This window comes from Bufo bufo, chromosome 2, assembly GCF_905171765.1.
Source record: "Bufo bufo chromosome 2, aBufBuf1.1, whole genome shotgun sequence".
In the NCBI taxonomy this organism is placed as follows: domain Eukaryota; kingdom Metazoa; phylum Chordata; class Amphibia; order Anura; family Bufonidae; genus Bufo; species Bufo bufo.
In genome coordinates, this window is record NC_053390.1 from 696,244,907 (window position 1) to 696,264,053 (window position 19,147).

At 44.1% G+C, this 19,147-nt stretch overlaps 2 non-coding genes across 2 annotated transcripts; both read left to right on the forward strand.

Annotated features, from left to right (window-relative positions):
* Positions 1 to 14,387: 14,387 nt before the first annotated feature.
* TRNAC-GCA lies at positions 14,388 to 14,459 on the forward strand. The gene has a single exon. It is a non-coding gene; the product is annotated as a tRNA-Cys (tRNA).
* A 610-nt stretch (positions 14,460 to 15,069) lies between these two features.
* Positions 15,070 to 15,141, forward strand: TRNAC-GCA. The gene has a single exon. It is a non-coding gene; the product is annotated as a tRNA-Cys (tRNA).
* Positions 15,142 to 19,147: the final 4,006 nt, after the last annotated feature.

Sequence of the window (19,147 nt, forward strand, 5' to 3'; positions counted from 1 at the left end):
CGGTTCTTGTTAATGATGCTGTCGAGTATGTTGTGTCTAAAATAGTGGATGTCAGGAAGGTGCGTAACTCCTTGCAGTATCTGATTCACTGGAAGGGGTATGGACCTGAAGAGAGATCTTGGGTACCTGCCAGGGAGGTTCATGCTCCTAGACTGGTTCGTAAATTCCATTTAGAACACCCTGAAAAGCCATCGCCTGAAGTCTTGGGTCCGGTGGCCCCTCGTAAAGGGGGGGTACTGTCACGGGGTTCCGAAGGTGCACTCGGTCCCCCATTGCCCACAGAACTGTTGCTTAGCTTTTGGAATGAGGTTCTGTGTTTGACCTCATTCCCAGGGCGGCTTTACTAGCTGGGTGGCTCCCTGCTCCTAGTCTGCCTTGAGCGCCGAGCTGATCACTCGGTGCTCGACTGGTTGGTCTGTCGGTCATGTGACGCTGGCCACGTCACATGACCCTCACTCCCCACTATAAATACAGGCAGCCTGCTGGCTACAGGTTGCCTGTTAATTTCTAGGTTCCTGGCTATTTGTTGGACTACTGAATATTTACCTGATCCTGTTCCCTGACGATCCTCTGCCTGCTCCTCCTGTACTGCGCATACATCCTGGTATTGTGACCTCGGCTCCCACCTGACTACTCTCTTAGGACTCCTCTTGTACTTCGCTACTCTCCTGGTATTTGACCCCGGCTTCTCCTGACCATTCTTTGCTTAATCCGTTGTACTGCGTAGCTCTCTTGGTTCTGACCCGGTCCGTTCATGTTCCGTATTTTGTCTTGTCTGTCTTCCCTGCACATATCCTAAGTTAGGGACTGCCGTCCAGTTGTCCCCTGTCATCAGGACTCGTGAGGCAAGTAGGCAGGGCCAGGGGTGAGGGTGGAGCGCAGTGGTCACTACCCTTTCCCCTGTGTGTGTGTGGACGTGACCGTTACACTGCTCCACCGTATGGCACTGTGCAGGAAGGGTTACATTTTGGACAGCTCCTTTAACAGACATCTTTGGTAATATAGTTGTTCCCATTTTTAATAAGGTTTATATTGGGGGAGTTTACCAGCTACAAAATCACAGTACAAGTTGAAGGACCTAGCTTTGCAAGGGTTTATTTAATCTATATTATTTAATGTTTGTGTGTGTTGTTAAAAGATATCAACAGTATCCACTATAACAGTGACATCTACAGCACCCCGCCCCCATAACAGTGATCCACAGCACCCCACCCCTTAACACAGACGCCCCCCACAGTGCGCCTTCTCCTTAAAATTGGACCTCAACTGCAGCCCGCCCCCTTAACTTTAAACTTTAAAGCAGCCTGTCCCCTTAACAGTGAGTTCCACAGCAACCCACCCCCTTGACAGAGACCTCCACAGGGGCCCACCCTTTAACAGTGACCTCTACAGCATCCACCTCTTAACACTGACCATGGGTTACAGTCCCCTTTAACTGACCTTCACCATTTCCGGTCCCATTAACAGAGACCTCCACAGCGACTGCCCCTTTAATAGTGACTGCCACAGTACCCCGCTCCCTTAACAGTGAGCTCTACTGTACCCCACTCCCTTAACAGTGACCCCACAATACCCTGCTGCCTTAAAAGTGACCTCACAGTATCCTGCTGCCCCTTTAATAGTGGCCTCCACATTCCCCTCCTCACTTAAAAGTGACCTCCACAGACGCCTTCCCCTTAACAGTAACATCCACAGCGCCCTCCCATTTAACATTGACCTCCATAGCAATCGCCCCTTTATTAGTGACCTCCTCAGTACCCTTTCTCATTAACATTGATTTCCACAATAACCCGCCCCTTTAACAGTGACCTCCACAGAGCTCAGTTCCCTTAAAATGTGACTTCCACAATACCCTACCCCCTTAACATTGACCACTACAGCACCCGACCCCTTAACACTGACTTCATTAGCAGACCGTCCCCTTAACTGTGACCTCCACCATTCTCTGCCCCCTTAACAGAGAACTACACAGTGTTCGCCCCTTTAACAGTGACCTCCTCAGCATTCCACATCCTAAACAGTGACCTCCACAGCGGCCACCCCTTTATTATTGACCTTCACAGTCCCCATCTCCTTAACAGTGATTTCCGAAACACACCGTCCCCTTAACAGTGGCCTTTACAGCAATCTGCCCCTTAACACTGACCTCCATAGCGACCATCCCCTTAACTTTGACCTCCAAAACAGCCTGCCCCTAGGATAGCCAGAGGTCGGTTTTAGGCCAGACAGTCCGGCTTTCAGACTTCTTGTCCTCCGTCCTGCGCAGTTCCTGGATGGACGCAGGGATGTCCTTTTGAACAGCTCACTCTCAGATAACAGCACTGTGCTGTCTGATCGTGATCTGCAGGGAGAAATACACCCACCCCCCCTCCCCTGCAGCTGACAAAAGTTGATTTTTACCTTCATTTATTCTATCCCCGTCGGCTGCGTAGTGGAAGGGTGTGTGACCTAATTGGATCAGGGGTGTGGCTTAGAGGGACATGGGGGCAGTGTTTTTAAGTCAGTCTTTTCAGGGTGGCCTGAATGGCTCCATTAACAGTGTCATCCACAGCTCCCTTCCCCTTTAACCCCTTCAGGACCCTGCCATTTTTCACCTTAAGGACCAGGCCATTTTTAGCAATTCTGACATGTTTCACTTTATGTGGAAATAACTTAAAAGTGCTTTTACTTATACAGGCCATTCTGAGAATGCTTTCTCGTTGCATAATGTACTTCATGACAGTGGTAAAATTTAGTCAAAATATTTCCTTTTTATTTATAAAAAAATACCAAATTTACCAAAAATGTAGAAAAATTTTAAAATTTCCAAATTTCTATTATTACTTTGCATTCCCCATATGTCTGCTTCATGTTTGTATCATTTTGAAAAAAAAAAATATTATTTTTTTGGGACATTAGAAGGCTTAGAAGTTTAGAAGCAAATCTTAACATTTTAAAGAAAATTTCCGAAACCCAATTTTTTATGAACCAGTTCAGTTATGAAGTCACTTTGTGGGACTTACATATTAGAAACCACTAGTGTTGGGTGAGCACGCTCGGCCGAACACTTTTTTACTCGAGCATCGTGATGCTCGGCACATCGCGGTATTCGGCCAAACACCGCATGTGCTCGAGCTCGATGCTCGAGTCTCTTCCCCACACATTTGTTGGCTGCTACGCAGCTAATATATGTGCGCGGAGGAACTGGCACTCACTCAACCATGTTGGTTACTGGCACTACAGTGATTGGCTGGCCGGAATCCGTCATCGGTTGCTATACAGGGAGTGCAGAATTATTAGGCAAGTTGTATTTTTGAGGATTAATTTTATTATTGAACAACAACCATGTTCTCAATGAACCCAAAAAACTCATTAATATCAAAGCTGAATATTTTTGGAAGTAGTTTTTAGTTTGTTTTTAGTTTTAGCTATTTTAGGGGGATATCTGTGTGTGCAGGTGACTATTACTGTGCATAATTATTAGGCAACTTAACAAAAAACAAATATATACCCATTTCAATTATTTATTTTTACCAGTGAAACCAATATAACATCTCAACATTCACAAATATACATTTCTGACATTCAAAAACAAAACAAAAACAAATCAGTGACCAATATAGCCACCTTTCTTTGCAAGGACACTCAAAAGCCTGCCATCCATGGATTCTGTCAGTGTTTTGATCTGTTCACCATCAACATTGCGTGCAGCAGCAACCACAGCCTCCCAGACACTGTTCAGAGAGGTGTACTGTTTTCCCTCCTTGTAAATCTCACATTTGATGATGGACCACAGGTTCTCAATGGGGTTCAGATCAGATGAACAAGGAGGCCATGTCATTAGATTTTCTTCTTTTATACCCTTTCTTGCCAGCCACGCTGTGGAGTACTTGGACGCGTGTGATGGAGCATTGTCCGGCATGAAAATCATGTTTTTCTTGAAGGATGCAGACTTCTTCCTGTACCACTGCTTGAAGAAGGTGTCTTCCAGAAACTGGCAGTAGGACTGGGAGTTGAGCTTGACTCCATCCTCAACCCGAAAAGGCCCCACAAGCTCATCTTTGATGATACCAGCCCAAACCAGTACTCCACCTCCACCTTGCTGGCGTCTGAGTCGGACTGGAGCTCTCTGCCCTTTACCAATCCAGCCACGGGCCCATCCATCTGGCCCATCAAGACTCACTCTCATTTCATCAGTCCATAAAACCTTAGAAAAATCAGTCTTGAGATATTTCTTGGCCCAGTCTTGACGTTTCAGCTTGTGTGTCTTGTTCAGTGGTGGTCATCTTTCAGCCTTTCTTACCTTGGCCATGTCTCTGAGTATTGCACACCTTGTGCTTTTGGGCACTCCAGTGATGTTGCAGCTCTGAAATATGGCCAAACTGGTGGCAAGTGGCATCTTGGCAGCTGCACGCTTGACTTTTCTCAGTTCATGGGCAGTTATTTTGCGCCTTGGTTTTTCCACACGCTTCTTGCGACCCTGTTGACTATTTTGAATGAAACGCTTGATTGTTCGATGATCACGCTTCAGAAGCTTTGCAATTTTAAGAGTGCTGCATCCCTCTGCAAGATATCTCACTATTTTTGACTTTTCTGAGCCTCTCAAGTCCTTCTTTTGACCCATTTTGCCAGAGGAAAGGAAGTTGCCTAATAATTATGCACACCTAATATAGGGTGTTGATGTCATTAGACCACACCCCTTCTCATTACAGAGATGCACATCACCTAATATGCTTAATTGGTAGTAGGCTTTCGAGCCTATACAGCTTGGAGTAAGACAACATGCATAAAGAGGATGATGTGGTCAAAATACTCATTTGCCTAATAATTCTGCACGCAGTGTATAGCAGGCGATGACACTCTGTTTGGCTCAGTCTTAGTCAGGGAGAGCTGCAGCAGAAGGGACAGATAGTGTATGGACAGGATTTATTTTATTTTTTTAGGCAGGGTTTACTGGTGGAAGGTTTTATTAGCGCAACTTGTGCTAAATTGCTTGCAATTGTTTGGCCGCTGCTGACAGTGACACAACCTTTGCTACATCTGATGTGTTACTTTTGTGCTTTAAAATTCAGCGCAATAGTTTGGCCGCTGGTGACAGTGACATTACCTGCACTACATTTCCAGTATAATGTTAGCACATCCGAAATATCAGTGACATTCAGTGTACTTTTTTCGTCGCTGATGACAGCGACATTACCTGCACTACATCTCCTGTATAACGTTAGCACATCCTAAATATCAGTGACATTCAGTGTAATTTATTTGCTGAGGATGGCAGCGACATTACCTGTGCTACATCTCCTGATGAAGGGACTACGGATCCCGAAACGCGTTTGAGGAAGTTGGAGACTAACCTTTTCATTTGCAATCAAGAAAAATAACTATTGGACCCTATTTTCAACCCTACAAAATACAAAAGGGATTGACAAATCAATACAAACAATTTTACAGAAGCACTAGACTCAATCCATTGCATCATTTCCTGGTTACCATCACCTTAGAACGTTACAAAGCCGGTCACATGGGGGGAATCCCAGTGAGGTCAGCGCTGACGTCTGCACTGTGCTGAGCTTCGCTTCACAAGCAGAGACTATGTGCGCTGCCTTACCCCACGTGGAACGCCGAAGGTCTGCATACAGGCACGTACAACAAATGGAACCTACTGTACTGCGAAGGGGGAGAGAAAACTTCTTGAGAGGTAAGCGCCGTGTAAGTACCGAAGAACACGCGGGACGCCGCGTCTAGGTACACCGGCCTGAAACCCATTTACCCTGCATGTAAGTCCTTCATTATTTGTTTGTTGACTATGCTTGAAAATATACCACTACTGGATATGTGAGGAATTTACTTTGCTATATCTCATAAGTGTTGGTACCCTTACTTCCAAGTCCTTTATTAGAAGGTTGGTGCCGATGCTTTGCAAATTACTGCCTAACTGGAAGAATTGACTTTGTTTTATTTCCTAAGTTTTGGTGCAAACCATATTGACCTCGTGGGTTACTACAGTTGTCCTAAGATTCGGATATCCTTTGATGCTGATTCTATTAATTTTGTTGTTGTCACAACTGTCCCAAGGACATTGATTCAACACAGAGCTCCATATATGTGTTTTTACTTATGGAAGACTGACAACCCCACATTACTATTGCTGATATAGAGACATATCAGTGTCCTAGTGTTATTTATCTAATTGTGAATATTTAGAACTGGTGGATTTACCTTAGTTCATTTATGCTGCTACGATCAACTTTTTACTCTATCTATGTGTGTGTGAACTCAACATTTGATTTTAGCTAATAAATACATACTCCATATGTAAGAGTAGCTGCTAATAATTTGTTCAATTACTACTCATTCAGACTGGGTGAGTCTTTAGCAGTTGCACCTATCCATTCATACTCTCGGTAAAGCAACCCAATACGAGACCCATCTCCTGTATAATGTTTGCCCATCCTAAGTATCAGTGATATTCAGTAAAAAAAAATTCACATTATCTGCGCTCCATATCCTGTATAACGTTTGCGCATCCTAAATATCAGTGACATTCAGTTTCATTTTTTCGCCGCTGGTGACAGCGACATTACCTGCGCTACATCTTCTGTATAACGTTTGCCCATTCTAAATATCAGTGACATTCAGTATAATTTTTTCGTCGCTGGTGGCAGTGACATTAACTGTGCTAATTATCCTGAATAACGTTTGCCCATCCTAAATATCAGTGACATTCAGTAAAAAATTTTGGCCGCTGGTGACAGCAACATTATCTGCGCTATGTATCCTGTATAACGCTTGCACATCCTAAATATCAGTGACATTCAGTGATATTTTTTCGCCGCTGGTGACAGCGACATTACCTGTGCTACATCTCCTATATAACGTTTGCACATCCTAAATATCAGTGACATTCAGTTAAATTTTTTTGCAACTAGTGACAGCGACATTACCTGTGCTACATCTCCTGTATAACGTTTGAAAATCCTAAATATCAGTGACATTCAGTTTAATATTTTCGCCGCTGGTGACAGCGACATTACCTGTTCTACATCTCCTGTATAACGTTTGCGCATCCTAAATATCAGTGACATTCAGTCTAATTTTTTCACTGCTGGTGACAGCAACTTTACCTGCGCTACATCTCCTGTAAAACGTTTGCACGTCCTAAATATCAGTGACATTCAGTTTAATTTTTTTGCTGCTGGTGACAGTGACATTACCTGTGCTAGATCTCCTGTATAAGGATTGCACATCCTAAATATCAGTGATATTCAGTTTCATTTTTTCGCGGCTGGTGACAGCGACATTACCTACACTACATCTACTGTATATAGTTTGCACATCCTAAATATCTGTGACATTCAGTTACATTTTTTCGGCGCTGGTGACAGTGCCATTACCTGTGCTACATTCCCTGTATAACATTTGTCCATCCTAAATATCAGTGACATTCAGTCAGATTTTTTCGCCGCTGGTGACAGCACATTACCTGCACTACATCTCCTATATAACGTTTGCAAATCCTAAATATCGGTGACATTCAGTTTAATATTTTCGCTGCTGGTGACAGCGACATTACCTTTGCTACATCTCCTGTATAACGTTTGCGCATCCTAAATATCAGTGACATTCAGTCGAATTTTTTCACCACTGGTGACAGCGACATTACCAGTGCTAAATCTTCTGTATAACGTTTGCGCATCCTAAATATCAGTGAGATTCAGTTTAATATTTTCGCCGCTGGTGACAGCGACATTACCTGTGCTACATCTGCTGTATAACGTTTGAGCATATACAAAAACTAGAAAATGGTGTAATGGGTATGCGTCCTCTTAAACAGTCAAATAAATATATGTAGGGAAAGGATTCTAAAACAAAATAACAAAATCTTTATTAAATTGTCACTGATTTATGGGACCACCCTCATAGTAACCACACTAATGAAGGTGGAACTATATAGGGAAGAATGAGGGGTGGATCCCACAAACTAAAACCCACCAACACTTGGGGGGCAAGACACCACAGGGTCCTAGGTGTGTAACCTGGGTAAAGTACTGTATAGCTGGATATCTGGTACCAAATGTAACACCAGGTATCACTCCTAACAGTGAATGTTAGCGCGCAGACATCCACTGCACTAACATAGTACAGGTGCAGGACTATGGCAGGGTAAAACCATTGACTCCGTCTGATGTAACTGGGGCACCGATTCCCCTGACACTTTCCTCAATGGTAAGTTCTCAACGCGTTTCCATGCACTAGACGTGCATTTCATCAGGAGCAACATGCACCAAAAATGAAGCCCAAAGCCTCGGATATAGATGTTTAACTAAGGCTATGAACAGAAGGCAGAATTGGGGTGACCTGCCTATAACCGGGTTCCTCTAGTGTGAGGTACAGTATCGTCACTGGATCCTACAATCCTGCCTAAGCCGTCCACCTCTAGGTTGAGGGGCAGCGGCTGGTGTGCAAACACATTGGCACTGTAATGGCCACGAAGCGGCTCACAGAGCGCTGAGATTCAAAGGGTTAAACCCTGCCCCGCTAGACACCCCCCCCCCTCCCGCGCGTGAGGCTCGGTTCAGGAACAACCAATGGCTGAACAGTGGGAGGAGTTACATCAGTCCCGGGGAAAGCGCAATGCGCCGCATTTAAAGCAGGGAACTTCACGACGGCTCTGTATGAACATGCCGTTGCAGCATCAATACCTGAACATTAACATCCTTAGACAGTGGAATAAGATCAGAATCGAGGAACCAAAGAAGGAGTGTTGACACAACACTACATAATAGGGAGCCCACATACATAATAGGGTGTCCTTTAAGTTCATAATGTCCAGAACATGTTCCCCAATACAACGCCTGAGCTCCCTAATGGTTTTGCCAACATATTTAATGCCACACACGCATGTCATCAGATAGATCACACCAATCGACTTGCAGTTGTAAAAAGACCTAATGAAAAAGGTCCTATCTGATGTGCTGCTGGCAAAGCTCTTGGTCTTGTCTATAAACCCACAGAACTTGCAGGATCCACAGGGAAATGCCCCTGTGAGTGAACTACGCAAACAGGACTGTGGTTTAGGACTTACATATAGACTTACATATCTCGTAAGTTGTTGCTACGTCGATAGGTGACAGATGCTCTGGGTGGGATCACATTGCCAATATCGGGATCAGTTTTGAGTATGTCCCAATGTTCAAAGAGGACTTAGCGTACAGCCTCATGGGCACTGTCATACGTGCCAATGATTCTGACAGTATTGTCACCAATCTCCCTCTTCTTAGGGGATAACAGAAGGTCGCTGTTAGTGCTTAATGAATGTTGATAAGCCTGTCTCAAGCATCGCTGTGGATAACCACGACGCCGGAACCTCTGTTGAAGATCTCTCGCAGCCACCCTAAAATCACCCAGTTGAGAACAATTCCTCCTCACCCTTAAATACTGTCCCTTTGGGATCCCTCTTTTCAGGGCCAAAGGGTGCCCACTCTCCCAATTTAGCAAGTTGTTGGTAGTCGTGGGCTTCCTAAATACATTGGTTCTGATGTGACCACCTTTTGCGAATCTCTACCTGTACTTCATAACGTTTGAGCAGCCTAAATATCTGTGACATTCAGTCAAATTTTTTCGGTGCTGGTGACAGCGACATTACCTGCGCTACATCTCCTGTATAAATGTCACGGATGAAGTTAGCAGATAGCTGGAACATATAAATAAACGCGCGACTGGCTTGATCCCAAACTAAAGAGCTTATAGGTGAGCCCTATAAAACCCTAAGAGCTCTCCCTGACTGCTATGCACATGCAAGGGTCTGTATGGTAGACTATTGCATGCCCACATACCTAATACTTTGTGACACCTGAAAACCCTATAATAGTGAGGGGACACGACCACCGGCTCCCTGCACTTAATACGGACGGAGTCAGGGTCACCTAGAATCAAGCCAGCAAGGAAACACAATAAAGTAAATTACTTATCTGAACAAACAGCAGAAGCAGCCTCCAGCAGTGAACACCTCATCCAGGAAGTAGTATAAACCCCGCAAAGTGAGGCAGTATGGGAGGGATTATAAAGGAAGATGATTAGTCAAAATAAGTGACACCTGGCAGAAGGAAAGGAGATGAGAAAGTGAAACCAAAACAAAGAACATCATACAAGAGGTAGAGAAGAACGTCTGCCAGATCTTCTCACAGAACTGGCAGTGACAGTACCCCTCCCTCTACGGGTGGACTCCAGACACTCAGAGCCCACCTTATCAGAATGAGACCTATGGAAAGCCCTGATGAGACGAGTGGCCTTAATGTCCGCCACTTGGACCCACATCCTCTCCTCAGGACCATAACCCTCCCAATGAACGAGGTACTGAAGAGAACGGAGGATAATGCGAGAATCCACAATCCTAGAGACCTGAAATTCAAGATTACCATCAACAATAATCGGAAGAGGAGGCAAAGAGGAGGGTACAGTGGTTTGGACATAAGGTTTTAATAGGGACTTGTGAAAAACATTATGGATCTTCCAAGTCTGAGGAAGATCAAGACGGAAGGCAACGGGCTTGATGACGGACAAGATCTTGTAAGGCCCAATAAACTTAGGACCCAACTTCCAGGAGGGAACCTTCAGTTTGATATTCTTTGTAGACAACCACACCAGATCACCAACATTCAGGTCCGGACCAGGCACACGTCTCTTATCCGCCACACGCTTATATCTCTCATTCATCCTCTTCAGATTACCATGAATCTTTTGCCAAATAAATGACAAAGACAAGGAAAATCTCTCCTCATCAGGTAAACCAGAAGACCCCTCTCCAGAGAATGTCCCAAACTGCGGATGAAACCCATATGCACCAGAATATGGTGACTTATCAGAGGACTCCTGGCGACGGTTATTTTAAGCAAACTCAGCAAGGGACAAAAAAAAATACCAATCCTCCTGATTCTCCGCCACAAAACAGCGCAGATATGTCTCCAGATTCTGATTGACGCGTTCGGTCTGACCATTCGACTGCGGGTGAAACGCAGAAGAGAACAACAACCAAACCCCCAAGCGAGAACAGAAGGCCTTTCAGAATATGGAAACAAATTGCGTGCCCCTATCAGAAACGATGCCTGAAGGAATGCCATGCAATTTTACAATATGATCAACAAACGCTTGCGCCAGCGTCTTAGCATTGGGTAACCCAGGAAAGGGAATGAAATGTGCCATTTTGCTAAAACGGTCCACTACCACCAGAATCACAGTCTTCCCCGAGGAACGAGGCAGGTCCGTAATGAAGTCCATGGACAGATGCGTCCAAGGATGGGAAGGAATGGGTAACGGGAGGAGAGAACCCGATGGCCGTGAATGAGGGACCTTGGCACGAGCGCAGGTCTCGCAGGCTGCCACAAAACCCTCAACCGTCTTACGAAGAGCCGGCCACCAGAATCTCCGAGCAATGAGATCCACTGTGGCTCTACTCCCCGGGTGCCCAGCAAGGACAGTATCGTGGTGCTCCTTAAAAACCTTGTGTCGTAAAGCGAGAGGCACAAATAACCTCCCAGGAGGACAAAGATCAGGAGCCTCTGCCTGGGCTGCCTGAACCTCTGCCTCCAAATCAGGCTAAAGAGCAGAGATAACCACCCCTTCAGCCAAAATGGGACCCGGGTCTTCAAAGTTCCCTCCTCCCGGAAAACAACGTGACAGGGCATCCGCCTTCACATTTTTAACCCCAGGGCGGAACGTAACAACAAAATTAAACCTTGAAATGAACAAAGACCATCTGGCCTGTCTCGGGTTCAGACGCTTGGCCGATTCCAAGTAGGCCAGATTCTTATGGTCGGTAAACACGGTAATAGGGTGTCTGGCTCCCTCTAACCAATGGCGCCATTCCTCAAAAGCTAATTTGATGGCCAACAATTCCCTATCTCCCACATCGTAATTTCTCTCTGCAGAGGAGAGTTTCCTTGATATAAGTACGCATAGCGACTCTTTCAGGTTGGGAGAGATTGTATAGTCGTGATTTTGGCAGCTTGGCGCCTAGGATGAGATTAATAGGGCAGTCGTACTCCCGGTGAGGGGTCAACTCCTGAACACCACTCTCGGAAAACACATTCGAAAATTCTGAGAGAAAAGATGGCACAGTCTTGGTAGAAACCTCTGAAAGAGACGCCGTGAGGCCAATCAATGGTGGGGTTATGTTTAGTGTGCCAGGGTAGTCCCAACACTAGAGGAGTAGGTAATCCGCTTAAGACGAAACATAACATATCCTCAAAATGAGCGTCACCCACAGTCAAACGGATATTGTGAACTATGCCCTTTAACAATCTTTGAGAAAGTGGAGCGGAATCGATAGCAAAAACAGGTATATCTTTTTCCAAAGTGCATACCTGGAAACCATGCGTTGTTGAAAATTGATTATCAATGAGATTGACAGCTTCTCCACTATCTACAAAAATCTCACAATGTTCTTGCTGTCTAGCGCCACCCTGGCAGGTAGGAGAAAACGAGAACTACAAGGAAACTGCAAACCTTCAATTTCCGCATCAACCTTGCCAATAGTAGCAAATGGAAGGTTTTTAGAGGTTTATTTTTGTTTTGTTTTTATTACCCTCAGAAAACGCCATGAATCTCTTAAAGGGGCAAACATTAGCCAAATGATTTATACTCCCACAACAGAAACAAACCCTCCTCTGAGAGCTGAATCCTCTACTATCAGAGGCAAGCAAACCCAGCTGCATGGCCTCCTCCTCAGAGGGGATTCAGACAGACTGAGACCCCTGCGCACTGAGACAGCCCCACTGTCCTTGGGCTGAATATGACAGGAAAGAGTAGTCTCCTCTCTCTCTCTAAGACGCCTGTCAATACGAACAGTTAGAGAGACATGGCTGACTCTAACGACGCTGGTCTCTCATGAAAAGCGAATGCATCTTTCAATCTTTCCGAAAGACCATGGCAAAATTTACTTTTAGAGTGCAGCATCATTCCAACCAGTATCAGCTGCCCATCTCCGAAATTCAGAACAATATATCTCTGTGGACTGTTTACCCTGGCATAAAAGACGCAGTTTAGATTCAGCCAGAGCAATGCGATCCGGATCATCATATATCTGCCCCAGGGCTACAAAAATTAATCCACCGATTGGAGGGGCCGTGACCCCACCGGCAGCAAAAAGGCCCGAGACTGAGCGTTATCCCTGAGCAGCGAGATGATAATCACCACCCTCTGCTCCTCATCACCAGAGGAATGGGGAAGTAGGCGAAATGGAGTTTGCAAGCCTCTCTAAAGCGAACAAAATTCTCACTACCACCGGAGAACGTATCCGGGAGAGAGATCTTAGGCTCGGAACAAACTCCATGAACGCCAGCAGAACCTGTCACCTGAAACTGAGACAGTTTTACGGAGATCTGCTACCTCCAGCGAAAGACCTTGCATGCGGTCAATCAACGCTGAAACCAGATCCATGCTTAAGACGGTTATGGCGGTTTATAATGTCACGGATGAAATTAGTAGATAGCTGGAACATATAAATAAACGAGCGACTGGCTTGATCCCAAACTAAGGAGCTTATAGGTGAGACCTATAAAACCCTAAGAGCTCTCCCTGACTGCTATGCACATGCAAGTTTCTGTATGGTAGACGATTGCATGCCCGCATACCTAATACTGTGTGACACCCGAAAACCCTATAATAGTGAGGGGACACGACCACCGGCTCCCTGCACTTAATACGGACGGAGTCAGGATCACCTAGAATCAAGCCAGCAAGGAAGGACAATAAAGTAAATTACTTATCTGAACAAACAGCAGAAGCAGCCTCCAGCAGTGAACACCTCATCCAGGAAGTAGTATAAATCACAAAGTGAGGCAGTATGGGAGGGATTATAAAGGTAGATGATTAGTCGAAATAAGTGTCACCTGGCAGAAGGAAAGGAGATGAGAAAGTGAGAGGAGATTAGAGAATTCACACATGGTTAAAAGGCCTCATTCAGGCCATCAGTGTTTGGACACTATTTTTTTCAACAGTATTTGCAAGCACAAACCAGGAGCGGGTGCAAAACATGGAAATTAATAATTTCAAATCTTAGCACAACACATTTTCCTCTTTGTTACACCCCTCAGTTTTGGCTTAAAAATATTCATAAGAAATACTGACTATTGTTCCTTCATAGATATTCCAATAAACCAATTTCGTAGGGCTTATCCAGGAGACAGCGGCTCCCCCTCATCTTCCAAAATCACCATATTTTTGGAGTAAAAAGGGAAAACTCTTTGGGAAATCATGATTTCCTAATGAAAATAGAAATATGGTTTCATGAATTTTGACATGTTAAATGCCACTTGCTAAAGTGAGACAACCCCCTTTAAGCATATTTAAAGAAAGACAAAGCTACACCTAAATATCTGACTTTTAGCTTGCATAAGAAGGCATAATTTGGGGGTATAGCTCAGTGGTAGAGCATTTGACTGCAGATCAAGAGGTCCTTGGTTCAAATCCAAGTGCCCCTTTGCAAAGTCTTGACTCAAGATCCAGCAGATAAATTGCAACCAATTAATCACAGGGAATAAGACATCACAGAAAGTCTACATTAAATATGGTGTCACCAATTAGGCATTGTATATTTCTGATACACTAAGAGGTATTTGAAATTAACAATCTTTTTGATTTCATGATGAAAACAGGGGAGCTTAGAGTATTCTCACATGTTATAAGGCAACTTTCAAGCCATCAGAGTTTGGACACATTTTTGTTTTATCAATATTTATAAGCCCAAATCAGGAGTGGCTACAGAACACAGAAAAATTCTGAATCTTTCCAGGACACTTTTTCCCTCTATGTTCTACTTTTGGTTATGGTTTACAAATACTAATATGAAATTCTGACAAAAAAAACTATGTGAAAGTGGCAAAACTCAAATTTTAAGAACATGTCACTACACTCTGAGCTGTTCCTTTCTAATATTCCTACATATTTTGGGAGTAAAAAGTGAAAAATCTTTGGGAAATCATGATTTCCTAATGAAAATGGAAGGATAGTTCAATGAATTTGAACATGTTAAGCACATTTTAAGGCTACAAATGTATAGCTGAAAATTCTCAAAGTCAGCCTGCTAGATGTGGGGGTATAGCTCAGTGGTAGAGCATTTGACTGCAGATCAAGAGGTCCTTGGTTCAAATCCGAGTGCCCCCTTGCAAAGTTTTGACTCAAGAACTAAACTAGTTATTTGTAACCAATTAATCATAGGGAATAAGAAATCACAGAATGTCAGCGTTAAATAAGGTGTCACTATATTAGAAAGTGTATATTTGTGATACTCTTAGATGTATTTAAAATGAACAATCTTTTGCATTTTATGATGAAACTGGAGGAGATTAGAGAATTAGAGAAAACCTGCCAGATCTTCTCACAGAACTGGCGGTGACAATAACATTTGCGCATCCTAAATATCAGTGACATTCAGTTAAACATTTTTGCCGCTAGTGACAGCGACATTACCTGTGCTACATCTCCTGTATGTATTAACAAATGCCTAAACAGGCAAAAAGACCTATCTTGACCCAGGTGAAATTAATACTTCACTTTTATTATTATATATATTAAAATCTGAATATTATAAATGGGTGCGCATTTTATTAATCTTTATTAATTGTTTTAACAAACCAAAAACCTATGTTAAAAATGCAGTCGCCACTCCACAAGTGGATTTAAATGCTGAACAGTGAGAAGGGCGACTGCATTTTTAACATAGGATTTTTGGTTTGTTAAAACAATTAATAAAGATTAATAAAATGCACACCCATTTATAATATTCAGATTTTAATATATATAATAATAAAAGTGAAGTATTAATTTCACCTGGGTCAAGATAGGTCTTTTTGCCTGTTTAGGCATTTGTTAATACATTTGTTAAAATAATTTAGCCAGGTTAGGTCCAAACTATGAACATCTCCTGTATAACATTTGTGCATCCTAAAAATCTGTGACATTCAGTCTAATTTTTTCAGCGCTGGTGACAGCGATATTACCTGCGCTAAATCTCCTGTATAACGTTTGCGCATCTTAAATAGTGACATTCAGTTTAATTTTTTTGCCGCTAGTGACAGCGACATTACCTGTGCTACAACTCCTGTATAACGTTTGCACATCCTAAATATCAGTGACATTCAGTTTTATTTTTTCGCCACTAGTGACAGCGACATTACCTGCGCTACATCTGCTGTATAGCGGTTATGCATTCTAAATATCTGTGACATTCAGTCTAATTTTTTCGCCGCTGGTGCGAAGGTCCAGGTGCAGGGCGGGAGGCATCCGGGCCTGCGTCTTGGACAGGGGATTGGCCAGCACGTAACACAGGAGAAAAGGAGGCAGTGGTGTGACCCACAGACACTGATTGTGGACCCAGGCCGAACACCTATTAGGGTGCTTTGATTTCATGTGGCGGATCATGCTGGTGGTGGTGAGGTTGCTAGTGTTCACGCCCCTGCTCATTTTGGTATGGCACAGGTTGTAAATGACAATTCTTTTATCGTCCGCACTTTCCTCAAAAAAGCGACAGACAGCAGAACACCTACCCCTTGGCAAGGGAGATTGCTGCAAGGGGGTTCTCCAGGGAACAGTTGTGAGCCTGTTTGGTGTGACCCGCCTTCTCCCTTCTGCCACCCCACTGCCTCTCCCCCCCCCCCCCTGTACTGCTGTCCTCACTCGGTTTGACACCTTTCCAGGTTGGGTCAGTGATTTCATCATCCACCACCTCCTTTTCCTCACTCTCGTCATCCTCCTGACTTGTTGACCTAACAAGAACCTCACTTATTGACAACTGTGTCTCATCCTCATCATCTACCTTGTGAAACACTAATTGCAGTAACCTACCGTCATCTTTTTCTGACTGTGGATACTTAAGAGTTTGGGAATCAGTGTACAAGATCTCCTCATGTCCCTTATCAAACAGGCTTGGCAAGAGGGCCAAATCAAGGAATGGCGATGAAAAGAGCTCTTTGGAATATCCAAGTGTGGGATCACTTGTTTGCCAAGACTCTCCATGGTGGGAGGAAGTAGGATCAGGATGAGGATTCTGTTGACCAGACTCTTGGCCACTGAGACTGGACTTTGTGGAAGACAGGGTGGTGCTTTACCAACTGGAAGCATTATCTGCTGCAATCCAACAGACCACCTGGTCCCACTGGTCTGACTTTGAGAGTGGTGTCCTGCGCGCCCTGCAAACTGGGACATGAAGCTAGGTATCGTGGATGAGTGTGTTTCTTGTGCTCTGGCAGCAGGTTCAGTTTCACCGTGCCCAGGGCCATGGCCTCTGCATGCACCATCAGCAGCACGGCCACAACCCTGTCCCTTAATGCTCAACTTGCGCATATTTAATGGTATACAGGTAAAACTCAAAAAATTTGAATATTGTGCAAAAGTCCATTTATTTCAGTATTGCAAATTAAAAGGAGATCTTGTGCACTGATTCCCAAACTCTTTTAAGCATCCAGAGTCAGAAAAGATCACGGTAGGGAACGGCAATTAGTGTTTCACAAGGTGGATGATGATGATGAGACACAGTTAGTTAGTGTCTCTGAAGAGGTTCATCATGAGGATGAGACACAGTTGTCAATAAGTGAGGTTCTTGTTAGGTTAACAAGTCAGGAGGATGACGAGAGTGAGGAAGAGGAGGTGGTGGACGATGAAATCATTGACCCAACATGGAAAGGGGGGGGGGGCAGTGGGGTGGCAAAAGGGAGATAGCACGTCACACCAAACAGGCTCACAACTGTTCCCCCGAGCACCCCCTTGCGGCAATCTCCCTTGCCAAGGTGTAGGTGTTCCGCTGTCTGGCGCTTTTTTGAGGAAAGTGAGGACGATAAAAGAATTGTCATTTGCAACCTGTGCCATACCAAAATGAGCAGGGGCACTCACCACCACCAGCATGATCCGCAACATGGCATCAAAGCAACCTAATAGGTGGGCCAAACGCCTGGGTCCACAATCAGTGTCTGTGGGTCACACCACTGCCTGCTTTTCTCCTGTGTTACGTGCTGGCCAATCCCCTGTCCAAGATGCAGGCCCAGATGCCTCCCGCCCTGCACCTTCGCAAGCACCATCAGCTAGCAGATCCACTTCTGTGACCCAGCGCAGCGTACAGATGTCCATACCCCAGGCCTTTGAACGAAAGCGCAAATACCCAGCCACCCACCCACATGCCATAGCACTAACTGCGCACCTTTCCAAATTGCTGGCCCTGGAAATTTTGCCATTTAGGCTTGTGGACACTGAGGCTTTCCACAGCCTAATAGCAGTGGCCGACCCTCGTTACTCAGCCCCACTATTTTTCCAGGTGTGCCGTCCCCGCTTTATACCAGCATGTGTCTCTTAACATCACCTGTGCCCTGACCAACGCAGAAGCCACCCATAAATTACCCCATTTTAGAAACTACACCCTCAAGCTATTCAAAACTGATTTTTACAAACTTTGTTAACTCTTTAAGTGCCCCACGAAAATTAAAGGAAAATGGGAATAAAATTTCAAAATGTTACTTTTTTATGCAGATTTTAATTTTGAATCTATTTTTTCTGCAACACATCAAGGGTTAACAGCCAAACAAAACTGAAAATCTATTATCCTGAATCTGGAGTTTACAGAAACACCCCATATGTGCTCAAAATCTGATGTATGGGTAGCAGGCTTCAGAGTGGAAGGAGCACCATACAGGGAGTGCAGAATTATTAGGCAAGTTGTATTTTTGAGGATTAATTTTATTTTTGAACAACAACCATGTTCTCAATGAACCCAAAACTCATTAATATCAAAGATGAATATTTTTGGAAGTAGTTTTTAGTTTGTTTTTGGTTTTAGCTATTTTAGGGGGATATCTGTGTGTGCAGGTGACTATTACTGTGCATAATTATTAGGCAACTTAACAAAAAACAAATATATACCCATTTCAATTATTTATTTTTACCAGTGAAACCAATATAACATCTCAACATTCACAAATATACATTTCTGACATTCAAAAACAAAACAAAAACAAATCAGTGACCAATATAGCCACCTTTCTTTGCAAGGACACTCAAAAGCCTGCCATCCATGGATTCTGTCAGTGTTTTGATCTGTTCACCATCAACATTGCGTGCAGCAGCAACCACAGCCTCCCAGACACTGTTCAGAGAGGTGTACTGTTTTCCCTCCTTGTAAATC